Below are 12,893 nucleotides of genomic sequence, written 5' to 3'. Positions count from 1 at the left end.
CACTGAACGCAATATAGAGTCAACCTATGAATGTAAATATAAATTATATATTTAAAATGTACACAAATAGGATGTATTCTAGTGCTGGGGATCGATTTCACACCTAAGGAACAGCCATGAATTTCTTGACTTCAAGAAGGCTAGCTTCCCCTTTCCACACAGTGCAACAGAGTTACCCAGACAATGAGTTCCGATCCCTGTCCTGGCAGAAAAAATGGCACCTTTATACTATGTGACACCCAATTCTTAGGTATTTCATTATGCCTCCAGTTAATGAATGTGATTGTTTAAATGCTTTATAGAGTATTGAATAAAATAAATCAGTGTTCTCTAATATAATTGTGTATAAATTTATCCTAGAATTATTTAAGAACTGTCCATTCAATCATAACATACATCACATTCCACTGGTATTCATATAGATAGGAATGAGTTTCTAAGGATGTCTTTCCATTTGCAGGTGGCAGGACCAGGATTCCAACTGTGGGCTCCAGCTCCCACCACTTAATCCAAAGGTCTTTCTGTCCAAGAACAGAAATGATTAGGCAGGCACCAGTGGCTCTCAGCAGTCCTCATTTATGTTTCCAAGGCTGTGATAGGAGGATCATGGTCAATGTCACTTTAGGCAGGAAAGTCCTTGAGACCCCTGTCCTACTTCAGTGCCAACAAAGCCAGAAGTAGAGCCATGTGGCTCCAGTGGTAGAGGGCTAGCCTTGATCAAAAGCAGTTCACAGACTGCGCAGATCCTGAGTTCAAGATCTGAGACTGGCAACAAATAGGTATACACAACAATCTGTGCAGCCACCATCTTGTCCCCAGGTCACCCTCTTGTCCTCAACTGAATTGGACAGAGTTCCCTGGGAAAAGGGCTGGGGGAGCCGCTGTCATCTTGACTCCACCCATTTTGCCTGCATCACAAGATTCCGACCACACACCCATGCTTTCATGGTTCTTTCTGAGCAAGGGGATACAACAATTGTGGTCACGCCCACATTCCATGCTGTCCAGCACCAGGATTCCCTCTGTTGGTTGATACCACCACCAACAGTTGAGGAAGGTAGAGGTGACTGAGTGGTGAGCAAGAGCTCGATTCCACTTTGGAGTAGAGTCGAAATTGACATCCTAGTCAGTGAGTGGGAGAATAGAGGATTTCCCAGAACCTGGGAACGTGGCCAGCCCATCTTTCTCATCCCAGAGCTCAGCTGTCTGAAACAACAAGACTCCGTGAGAGCTGTAGGCAAGAAACTACTGCCAGAACACCGGCAGAAGAATTCTCCCATCAGACCTGCAACATTCAAGAAAACAAAGAACACGAAAAAAGGAGGGGTCTTCAAGACAAACACCAGTGAGAAAGGTGATTCACCAGAGGGTCCAGCCAAAGGTGATGTTGACCGTGGGCCTCCCTTGCCTTTGGACACAGTCACAGTCACCACGGTCCAGAGTGTCAAGAGTCCCTATACCACCAAGGATCTTTAGAGGTGCTACCGACACATGGTGCCTGCCCTGGACCACAGCAAAAGAAGAAACCAGGTACACTGTGCCAAAATCCAACCACTGAAGCTGGAAAAGACAGACCTGCAGGATCGACGGGAGAAAGAGAGGGAGAAGGTAGCCCAGGTGCACAAAGCACCAAAAACAGAGCTAGACATCCACAAGCCACCCATACAAAGGTTGGTTTTGGCAGAAAGCAATTTACAATTTGCCCTGGGCTAGTGAAGCAGGAGGCCAATGACAGAGAAATGATGCAAGAAGCTCTCACCAGCCACCTGCAGGCCACAGGGTGTAACGTGTTGGAGCTGGAGATGGCAGTCACTGCTGCACAGAAGGAGACCAAAATGTTCTTCCAACAGCTGAATGATGTGACACTTCAGCTCAAGGAAAAGACCAGAAGCTTCAATGACCTTGAGCTAGTGAACACAGAGTTACAGGAGAAGCTGGAAGCGATCTGGACAAAGAAGAGCAACAGGAAAAACAGAATCTGCAAGTTTCAATAAGTGCTGGTAGGGCGTGAGGTAAAGAGACTACTGGGAAACCTGAGCTGGATGGTGACCTCAGCAATTCTGAAAGAGACACCTTGATGGAGAGCCTGAGCATTGAAAGGTCCACATGGAAGGAGGAGGCTCAGTGGCTGACCAAGCAGGTGAACCAACTGACAGAGGAGAAGGAACAAAGGACAAGGCAGGTGCTGGCCCTAGAGAATGAGCTGGAGGAACTGAGAAGGACGCTGGCAGAGCCTCGGTCCTCCGCAGGACCATCTCAGGCCAATCCCCATTGCAAGCAGGAAAGTCTATATGAGACACTATTCTCCAATTAAAAACCCAAGAAGCCAGAAGTAGAGCTGTGGTTCAAGTAGTAGAGGGCTAGACTTGAGCACAAGAGCTCAGGAATAGGATAGCATCCAGGCCATGAATTCAAACCCCAGGACTGGCACACACACACACACATACACACCATGATAGAGCATTTGCCAGTCAGCCTGCACAAGTTCCATTTCTAGCAACTCAATATTTAAAAAGAGGGAGAAGGGAAGGAAAGACTTGCTCCAGGAGGTGATATAACCAGGGCCAAAATTCCACAGGACTTCTAAGATGCAGATACAGAACAGAGAGCCTTAGGCAGAAGTTACAGCATGGGCAAAGGTCCTGAGGTAGGCTGTAAAGCAGGTGGTATGGGTGGAATGGAGGTTCTGTGGCTACAGAAAAGTCTGGCAGTACGTTCAATGCTGGGTCAATGTTTGTACTTGAGTCACAGGGCAGAGGGTAGGATCCCAGAATTAGGCCCAGGGGGAAGATCAACTTGACTTTTCACCATGGACCCCAGCCATTTCCGGTGGCTGAAAGCCTATTTTTTTTTTACAGCTCCTGACCCTCAGACCTCCTTTGCATGGAGGAGTCAGGGCAAACGCAGGGTAGGACCCTTGCTTAAGAAAAGGTTCTAGCCCAATGCCAGCAGTGGCTCAACCCCTGTAAATCCTAGCTACTGAGGAAACTGAAATCAGAGATCATGGGTCAAGCCAGCTCAGGGGAGGAAAGTTAGTGAAACTCTTCTTGCTGATTAACTAGCAAAAGCCAGAAGTGGAGCTGTGGGTCAGGTGGTAGAGTGCTAACTTTAAGGAAAAATTTAAGAGCCCAGAGCCCAGACTCTGAGTTCAAGCCCCAGTACTGGCATGAAAAAATAAAGAAAAGCCTTCAGGAGCTCCTAGTACACTGTGGTGAAAGACCAGATCAGCAGGGCACTGGTGACTTATGCCTGTCTTCCTAGCTCCTCAGGAGGCTGAGATGTGAGGATTGCGGTTCCAAGCCAGCCCGGGGAGGAATGTCTTGTAGACTCTGACCTCCAAGGAACCTCCAGAAAACCAGAAGGGCTCTGTAGCTCAAGTGGTAATCTGAAGAGCTGGGGGACAGCGACCAGGAACAGAGTTCAAACCCCATGACCAACCCTTGGCCTGCTTGGACCTCACTCTGTGGCTCTAGGCAGAGTACTTTCCAGTGGGCCCCTGAGGGTCTCCCAATCTCTAGGTGTCGTACAAGTCTTGAGAGCAGTCTGTTTGGAGGCCATTGCCTACAGAGCGGGCCACAGTACCAGAGAAGGGTCAAGTTTTGGGGCATGGAGAACATCAAAATGGCATGTCATGGGTGCAATTTGGATCTGAGCAGTAGTAAATCGACATCTCAGACCATGGTTCTGGGGCAGGAGTGGCAAGAGCTGCAACACGTCACACCAGGTAATGCTCGCTCTTGGCCTAGGGTGGAATAGATCTGCTCTGGCATCAGCACTCAGGGTGAGCAAAAGTCAGCTTAGCCATGGTCACTTCCCCCAATTGAACTCTAGAGGATTATGGCAAGGGGTCGCATGTCCCCCATCTGGCCACCAGGGAGCAGGAGTCTCCCTCCATAGGGATTGTCCCTGCGAGTTGTGTTTACTCTTTCTTCCCTGGGGCCACCATCATGCTTCAAAGCCACCCTGGACAGGAAAGTCCTTGAGACTCTTACCTACAATTAACCATCAAAAAGCAAGTGGGCCTGTGGCTCAAGTGGCAGAGCACCAGCCTTGAGCAAGAAAACTCAGGGATAGAGCCTAGGCCCTGAGTTCACACACACACACACACACACACACACACACACACACACACACACACACTCATGCACGCACCACATGCATGCAAAATCAGAGGTTTCGACACTGCTGTCTTTGGATATTCTCTACCTTTTCCCCACTAAGCCTGATGGCTGTTGGCCTAGGTGTTTGATGCATCTAACACCACCTGGCATCTTTAATTTTGGGGAACAGGATGGCTAGAAGGTCAGTGTTCCCCCATCCCAGCTCCTTGATTTGGTCATGGTCTATCCAGGTCCTTTTTGGCTCCTTTTATAGATAGGCCAAGATGCCTTCAAAAGGCATCACATGCTGGGCACTGGAGGCTCTTACCTGTCATCTGAGATACTCAGGAAGTTGAGATCTGGAGGATCATGATGCCAAGACAGCCTGGGCAGGAAAGTGTGTGAGACTCTTTTCCTCGATGAATCATCAGAAAACAAGAAGAGTCCCTGTGGCTCAAGTGATATAGTACAAGCCTTGAGAAAAAGAGCTCAGGGACAGCGCTCAGGGACAACAACAAGGAGAGGCATTGCATGTTGGCTTTAGGATTGGCATGGGCCAAATATAATTGGAATTTTCAAGTGCTCCAAGACAAAGCAGTACCTCCTTTAGTACCATGCTCCTCCGTCTTGTCTCACACTCTGGCCTTGGCCCTGCTTTGGGTCAGCATAGCTTTGCCTTGATGGAAGGGCTCCAAGGAGGAAGATCCCAGAGCAATTGCCCCAGCTCCTTCCCCCTGCTCACCCTGCTGCTTTTGCCCTTTGCCATAGACCTTCTTCCTGGAATCTATGCATGAGGTCATCACTGCCACCATTGTGGTGAGTGGTGGGTCCAGCCTAACTCGAGGCAGTCAGAGGTGGAAGTTAGTCTGGGAATAGGAGCTTCTACACTGTATGTGGGCTAAGGAAAAGGCTGACCTTTATTTCATCCTGAGCATTGAAGTGATAGGGAGACAGTGTAGACTCCACATTGAATCAGGTAATATTGGAGTCTAGAGGACCACTTGTGTGGGGTAGGCTGTGGGGCTCAGGGGACTATTCTTCTTGGTACTCCTCTCTCAGGACTCCCTCTCCCTCTCTCATCCCTAAATGGTAGAAGAGAAACTTCAACTAAGGGTGTCAAAGAGGGGTCAAGGGAGTATTTCTCTGTGAACCATACTTGTGCTTCATATTCATCCTAGCCTCTACTTCCTATTTATCTGAGGAATGGCCATATGGGTTTGGGAGGAGGGAGAAACATCCTAGCTGAGAATGTGTCTCAGTGGTAGTGTGGTCGCCTAGCATGCCTTACACCCTGGGTTCAATTCCACACAGAAAAAGCTGGAAGGGGAGGTGGGGCTCAATGGGCAGAGTGCCAGCTTTGATCAAAAAGAGCTCAGGGAGAGTAGCCAGGCCCTGAGTTCAAGCCCCAGGACTGGAAGAACAAATCTTTGTTGTAGGCATTTCTTCCCCTTGAAAACAATTTATTGTTTGGGATAAGCATAACATGGGTCTCTTCCCTGGCCACCAACGGGCCATTAGATTTCCCTTGAAATTGGGAAACTTCCCGGCAGCCTCTGCTCTACCTGACCCGAAGTTTACCCTTCCCATCTCACAGCAGATGGAGGCCTGAGAGAACGCCACCTGGCCACCCACTTCTTGTGGCTACCTTGGCTTTTGAGAGTCAGTATTTCACATAGAGAGTCATTAACCACATCAGTCTACAGAAGAATGGGAGGGAGCGCTCCTTGCCCAAGTCCACGAGCTCTAGGCTGCTCTGGGTGTGGGTCAGCTGCTGTAGAACATGCTCCGTGGGGGAGTCATCTACGAAGTCGTGAACCCCGACCACAATTCTGGCAGTGTCCAAGTTGTCTTCAAGTTGCAACTCTTCAAAACCTTTGTGTTCCTCACTCATTTGGCCCACACTGGAGCCTGAGGCATCTGGAACAGTGGGGGCGGGGCAGGCTCAGCCTGGAGCCCGCTGTCCACTCCTTCCCCTGCGAGGAGTAACAGCAGCTCCTGCAGCTCTCTCTTCTTCTCCATCTTCTCCTGGGTGAGCCGGCACACACGCTTGGCTTTCTCTTGACACAGCTCATCCAGGACGAACATTTACTCCTTACATGCCACAAGGGACCCCTTGACATTTGTGGATGTGTGCCAGCAGCTGGCTGCATCGATTGTGGAGCTCATCCACTGGACTATGGATGCCTATTTCATCATACAAGTCGTGGATGAAGCAGATTTTCTTCTCGGACACCCACGTGTCCCAATTCCCATCCCCAAGCCTGCTGTGGTGGCAACTCACGGGGCGAGGGTGCCTGTGCCTCCAGCTCTGTCTGACACTGAGCTGCCGGGTTGGCCATGCAACTGCACTGGGGTCACTGCTACTGCAGCAGGAGTTTCCCACTGTGGATCTCAGCCTGGGAGAGCGCTTGCAGAGCCACATCCTTGTAGGTCAGGGGCATGTCTCCATTCTCGGCGATGCTCACTTTGTGGAGGAGTCACCTCCTCCACTTTTGCTTCTCCAGGGCTCACAACTTCCCCTCCCCAGTGAAAGCCAGGCTCAGCTGGGCCTGCAGGCGCTCCTCCTGTGGTCTGGTCACATCTAGGCACTTGGGAGTATCCTGCCACTTTGGGGGCACCATCTGCTCCCCCCAGTTGGTCGGCCCTGCACTTGCTTCAGCTGCTCTAGCAGCTGGGTCTACCTCTGCAAGTGCTGCTGCAGGGCCTCCTTCTTGGAGTTCAGCTGCTCATTGGAGGCAATGTGTTGCTCACAGGTGGCTCTGAGCTCCAGAATGCTGGTGAGCTCCTCCTTCTCATAGCTAACCTTGTGGAGAGCATCCCACAGGAGGGCCAGCTCTATCTATGGGTCACACACATGCACATCATGGGGTCTCAGGGATCTACTGCCAATCCTTGGCCTTCTCATCCAGTCTCCATAGTTGCTCCCGCTGCTCCACATTCTGGAGACCGAGCCTCTGGTTTTCCTGGACCTGGATGTGAAGTTGTTCCTCCAGGTTTTTCAACTCAATCTGCATGCAGTAGACCTGGGCTTTCTGAGTAGCTTACAGGGGTGAGCATCCAGCACCTGCCCTCTACCCTACTGCTTACCTATATCCTTGACCCTCCTCTGAGTCCCAGAAAAATATGTCTCACCAGGCTCATTTTTTTGACAGTCTTGGGGCTTGAACTCAGGTTCTGTGCATGTTCCTAGGCTTATTTGCTCAAGGCTAGCACTCTATCAATTAAGCCACAGTGCCACTTTTGGCTTTTTCTCTTTCTGTGGTACTGAGGAATCGAACCCAGGACTTAGTGCATACTAGGTAAGCACTCTACCACTAAGCCATATTCGCAGCCCAAATCCCACTTCTATGAAAGTGGGATTTATTGACATACCTCTTTTGGCATAGAAATAGCTTACTATTTCATATCTTTGCCAAGATTTGGGACCAGCCTATGACTTAGCAATGAGGAATGATTAATTAGTGATAGCCACCAGGCCCCAGAGGTCTAGGCTCACATCCTACAGAGGGATAGAGAATACGGAGCCAGAACCTTCGACAACTCCTACAATCTAGGAATTGTGGTCTCCTTGGAGGCAGTGACTGTCTGCTATGTGTCCCAATGGGACACCTCAGCCAGAACATAAGACTTCGGTTATTAAATGGCAGAGAAGGGTGCTTTGTTCAAGCTGCTGGCTCAGACTTAGTACCTCTGAGGGCTTTTCCCTGCTTGCCCAGGTTGGGGGGCTGGGCATGGGCAACCTGCTGAATATCCATCATCCATACATCATCATCCATACACAGAAACATGGAGTTATTGCATCCTTTTGGGGGGGAGGGGGCAGTTCTGGGTTTGTACTATGAGCTTAGGCCCTGTCCCTGAGCTCCTTTTGCTCAAGTGTAGTGCTCTACCCTTGAGCCACAGCCCCATTCATGTTTTCCCTTCCTGTGATCTCTTAGAAATAAGAGTGTCACGGACTTTCCTGCCCTGGCTGAATTCAAATTGGCATTCTCTACATCTCAGCATCCTGAGGAGATAGGATTACAGGCAAGAGCCCCTGGCTCCTGGGTTTCGTTTCTTCTTGTTGTTCTTTTTTGTAATAGTAACAATCTGAAATCTTCACGGTGTCATTCCAATGGTTTGCATCCGAAGTAAACTACCCAGGCCTGGAGTTAGAATGCCAGGGCTGCCACCCACAAATGGAAGGAGATTCTGACAAACTCATTCCTATTCATGTGAATGCTAATGGAATGTTATACAAGTAATAAATAAATTTTCAGTTAATTCATGATTCTATTTTAGAATGCCACACAAAAATTATTGGATTTATATCTTCCATTCTAGCTCCATGGTATGATTCCCCTAATGGAAGGATATTGACTAATTTTTAATTAATGCTTTTCTAAGTATTACATGGAGGCATAATTTAATAACTAATAATTGGTATTTTATATATATATATATATATATATATATATATATATATATATATATACAATTTAATATCCTCACATTCCTTGTTTTTCTATGCATGTATATACTATTGGGAACACCTGTGGATTGATCACACGTACTCAGAACTTCCTGGCATCTCAGTTTGCTGGAGGCTGGTGTGCTAAGACTGTTACCCCATTTTTGGATTGGCAATTGTAGGCTGCGAGTTGAAATCCCAACATGGCCAAAAATTTATTCCTGGAGTCAGAAGCTAATCTTGACACATTTTTGTTTTCCTTCTCTGTGAAAGTCCTGGGTCTCAGTATGATGTATAATCCATATGCAAATATATCCTATGTGATATGATGTAATAAAAGAAACATATATATGTAATAATACTAAATATATAAGAGTAATAAACAACATATGCAGTATACCTATGTATGTAAATAGATCTTATATATTAATATTACTTTTTCCAGAGCTGGGGCTTCAATTCAAGTCCTGGGAACCAATCTGAATTTCTTGTATTCAAGGACGGTGATCCTTTCCCCTTCACCCACAGTGCCACAGAGTTATCCAGACCCTGAATTCAAATACAAGGCTTCCTGAAAAATTGTGCAAATTCCAAACCAGGGCCATATTATTATTATTATTATTATTATTAGCCAAGCACAGGGCTTGCACTCCAGTCTTGGCATCTTTGCCACAGCCTTCCCTTATATCCCAGGACCTGAGTTCAAATCTTGGGCCTGAGAAAAAAATAAAAAGTAGAAGCATAAAACTGAGAAGTTCAAGAAGGTGGTTTTCCTTTATTTTCCTTTGTATTGTGACCTTCCTGAGTGCAAATGACAAGGCCTAGAAAGTGAATATAACCTAGCATTGCTGATGTTTGGCGGGCTATTAAGGAAGCCATAGCCAAAACTGGCAACTTTGCTATGGAGGCCGAATCCTGGGATTGCCTCTAATGAATGGCGAAATTCTAAGAAACCCATTCCCATATAAATCCATACAAATGAAATGTTATAAATGTAACAATTAAATTATTAGTGCATGATTATATTATAAAATTATACACAACAATTATACTACATTAACTAATTTTCAATTAGTTCTTTATTATGTATTCAATCATAATACTTTGAAAACGAAGGAATAATTTAATTACCAATAATGGTGAGTTATATGGTCTATGCAATTTCATAGTATACAGACATCTCTCTCTTGTTTTATGCATCTACATCTATCTATGTATCTATGTATCTATGTATCTACGTATCTATGTATCTATCTATCTATCTGTCTGTCTGTCTGTCTGTTTATCTACGAATCTATCTGTTTATACAATTGTCACTCCTGGGGCTCAGTTGTAGAGTGCTCCCCTAGTATGTACAAAGCCCTGGATTCCTCACTACCATGTGCACACAGAAATCCAGAAGTTGTGTTGTCGCTCAAGCAGCCGAGTACTAGCTTAGAGCATGAAAGCTTAGGGACTGTCTAGTCTCTTACTCAAGACCCAGGAATGGTACCAAAAAAAGATGGAATGTCCTGACTGCAACTATATAAGGATAGCACTGCAAATACCTCATCACATAGCAAGCCTTGAGTCTGATGCTGACAGCTGCCATCTAACCTGACTTAACCAGAGGTAAACTGCTGCAAATCAGCTCCACAGAACCAGATGCTGCTGGCTTGCTCACCCCTGTCATCCAATATACTTGGAAGCTAAGATCTGACACTGGTGGGTTTAAAACCCGCCCTGGCAGGAAGTCTGTGAAACTCTGAGCTGTGGCTCAACGTGGTAGAGCTCTAACCTTGAGCAAACTATCTTAGGACAGTACCCCCCAACCTTTCAGTGCAATCCCCGTGTCAGACTCCACCTCCCCCCCAAAAAGCCACCTCTCTAAATCATTAGATGTGAACTTTGTGTGGCTTGGGATGTGTTTCTGAAAGAATGATAATACTGATGAAAACACCCTAATTCTAATGACAGTGTGTGGGATACATCTATGTGATGAGTCCTTCAGGAGGTGTTGTGTCCTGAGTCCTTCACAGGATGCATTTTTTCATTTGTTTCTTATAAGAGCTCCACAAGTAAGATGATTGTGTAGATGAGAAATTGAGGCTCAGATATGTCCCCATGTCAGGGCCAAAATTATGTATGTACCTAACTCTAGTGAGTTGTCTCCTCCAGATAATTGTTTTGGTTTATTTTTCTCAGTCATTAACCTAGAACTCAGGGCCTAGTCACTGACCATTCCCTGTTGGGCTCATGGCTAGCACCTTACCTCGTGGAGCCAAGAACTGCCTTGCAAGAGAGTGTTACAGTCTAGGTATCTGTAGCTGAGTTCTGTCATCCTTCCTACTCAGGAAGCTTAGATATGATGATCCCCGTTCCAAACTCTCCCAAACACAAAAGGTCAAATAAGTCTATTGTCTCCTATTCACCACTTAGAAATTTGAAGTGGAAGCTGGGCCCTGGTGACTTGCTCCTGTCATCCTAGCCACTCAGGAGCCTGACAGCTGAGGATCACAGTCCAAAGCCAGGCTGGGAGGAAATTCCTTGAGAGGCTTCTCTCCAGTGAACTACCAAAATCCTGCAGGGGTGCTGTAGCTCAAGTGGTAGGGTTCTTGTCTTTAACTGAAGAGCTCAAGACAGCTCCAAGGCCTAGTCTTCAATTCCTCCAACTTTCAAGAAAAGAAAGAAAATTGAAGTGCAGTGCTGGGACTGGGTCTTATGGGTAGAGTGCTTTGCAGGAATGAATCCCTGGGTTTGATTCCTTAGTACAACATCACTAGAAAAAAGCCTGAAGTAGCTGTGTGGCTCAAGTGGTAGAGTGCTATCCTTGCACAGGAGAAACTCAGGTACAGTGTTCAGGTCCTGAGTTCAAGCTCCAGGACAAGTGTATGCACACACACACATGCACACACACGCACACACACACGCACGCACACACACACACACACACACACACACACACACACACACACACACACACACACACAGATACCAGAATTGAAGCTGTGATAACAAATGGTAAAGTTCTGAGCTCATGGTCAGCACCCAGGCCCCGTGTTCAACCCCAAAACCTAGCCACCCAGGGCCCATTTAGGAGAGGTCAAAGGTTTCAAAACCTGATCAGCTTCAACAGCCCTAAATAACAGGAAGCATTGTGATATTAGACATATGCTTGGATTTAGCAAGCTTCCAGAAATCTAGGAAGGCACTGTTGCCAATAATGAATCATTGTATTAGGTTCAGCTCCCTTATTGTCTGCCAGAAGGACCCTTGAATTAATTGTAGTAGGTTATTTCAACACTGGAACATAGTATAACAAAGACAGGATAAGTACAGAGAAGTTGGCCTGCCATGGGAGGTGGCACAAATGAAGGCTTCCTGTCAAAACAAAGCACTGGGGAGAGTGATAGCTTGGGGTACAAAGAGAACTTTTTCTCCTAGCCTTCAGAGCCTGCCCACACTCCTCCTCACTAATTGTCCTGGATGGAGTTGTTTGTTACACAGCTGTACAGGAGTGAAGCCTTTTGTCTGCCTGTACCAACAAAATGAAGCAGACTTTCTCCACCAGCCTGGGGTGTGGAGAAAACCTCTGGCTACTCTGGGAACAGTGAGGAGAACCCCGGAACATGCTCTGTCTTGAAAACACTCTCTGTGCTATGAAATCATTGTATTTAAAGCAAATTTCCTAGCTGGGTGCCTTTCATCATAGGGACTCTGGACATTCACAGATAGAAATGCATGCGTACATACAAGGGGAGACATGGAGTTACTTGTGTGTGTGTTTTTTTTTTTTTTGGCAGGTCCGGGGGTTGTATTATGAGCCTAAGCACTGTCTCTGAGCTCATTTTGATCAAGGGTAGCCCTCTGCCCTTTAGCCACAACCCCATTCATGGCAATCTTTTATTCCTGTGATCCCTCAGAAGTAAGAGTGCTGTAGACATTCCTGTCCCGGCTGAATTCAAACTGGCATTCTCTACCTCTCAGACTCCTGAAGAACTAGGATTACAGGCAAGAACCTCTGACACCTGGCTTTCTTTTCTTTTTGTTCTTTTTTTTCATTGTGACAAAATGAAATCTTCAGTGTCATTCTAATGGTTTGCATTTCGAAGTAAACTACCCAGGCCCGGAGTTCAAATGCCAGGACTCCCACCTACACATAGAAGGAGATCTTGAGAAAAGCTTTCCTATTCATGTGAATGTTTAATGGAATGTTATAAAAATAACAAATAAATTTGCAGTTAGTTTATGTATATTATTTAATTATATATACGATATTACTACCAATTATTGATAAATTATCCCTTACTTTTTTTAAGTATTATGGTTGAATACATAACAAAGTATTAATTGCAAATTAGTCA

The sequence above is a fragment of the Dipodomys spectabilis genome, unplaced genomic scaffold (genome assembly GCF_019054845.1).
Source record: "Dipodomys spectabilis isolate Male_0828 unplaced genomic scaffold, ASM1905484v1 ptg000516l, whole genome shotgun sequence".
Taxonomy (NCBI): Eukaryota; Metazoa; Chordata; class Mammalia; order Rodentia; family Heteromyidae; genus Dipodomys; species Dipodomys spectabilis.
Note: the sequence above shows the minus strand (reverse complement) of the source record.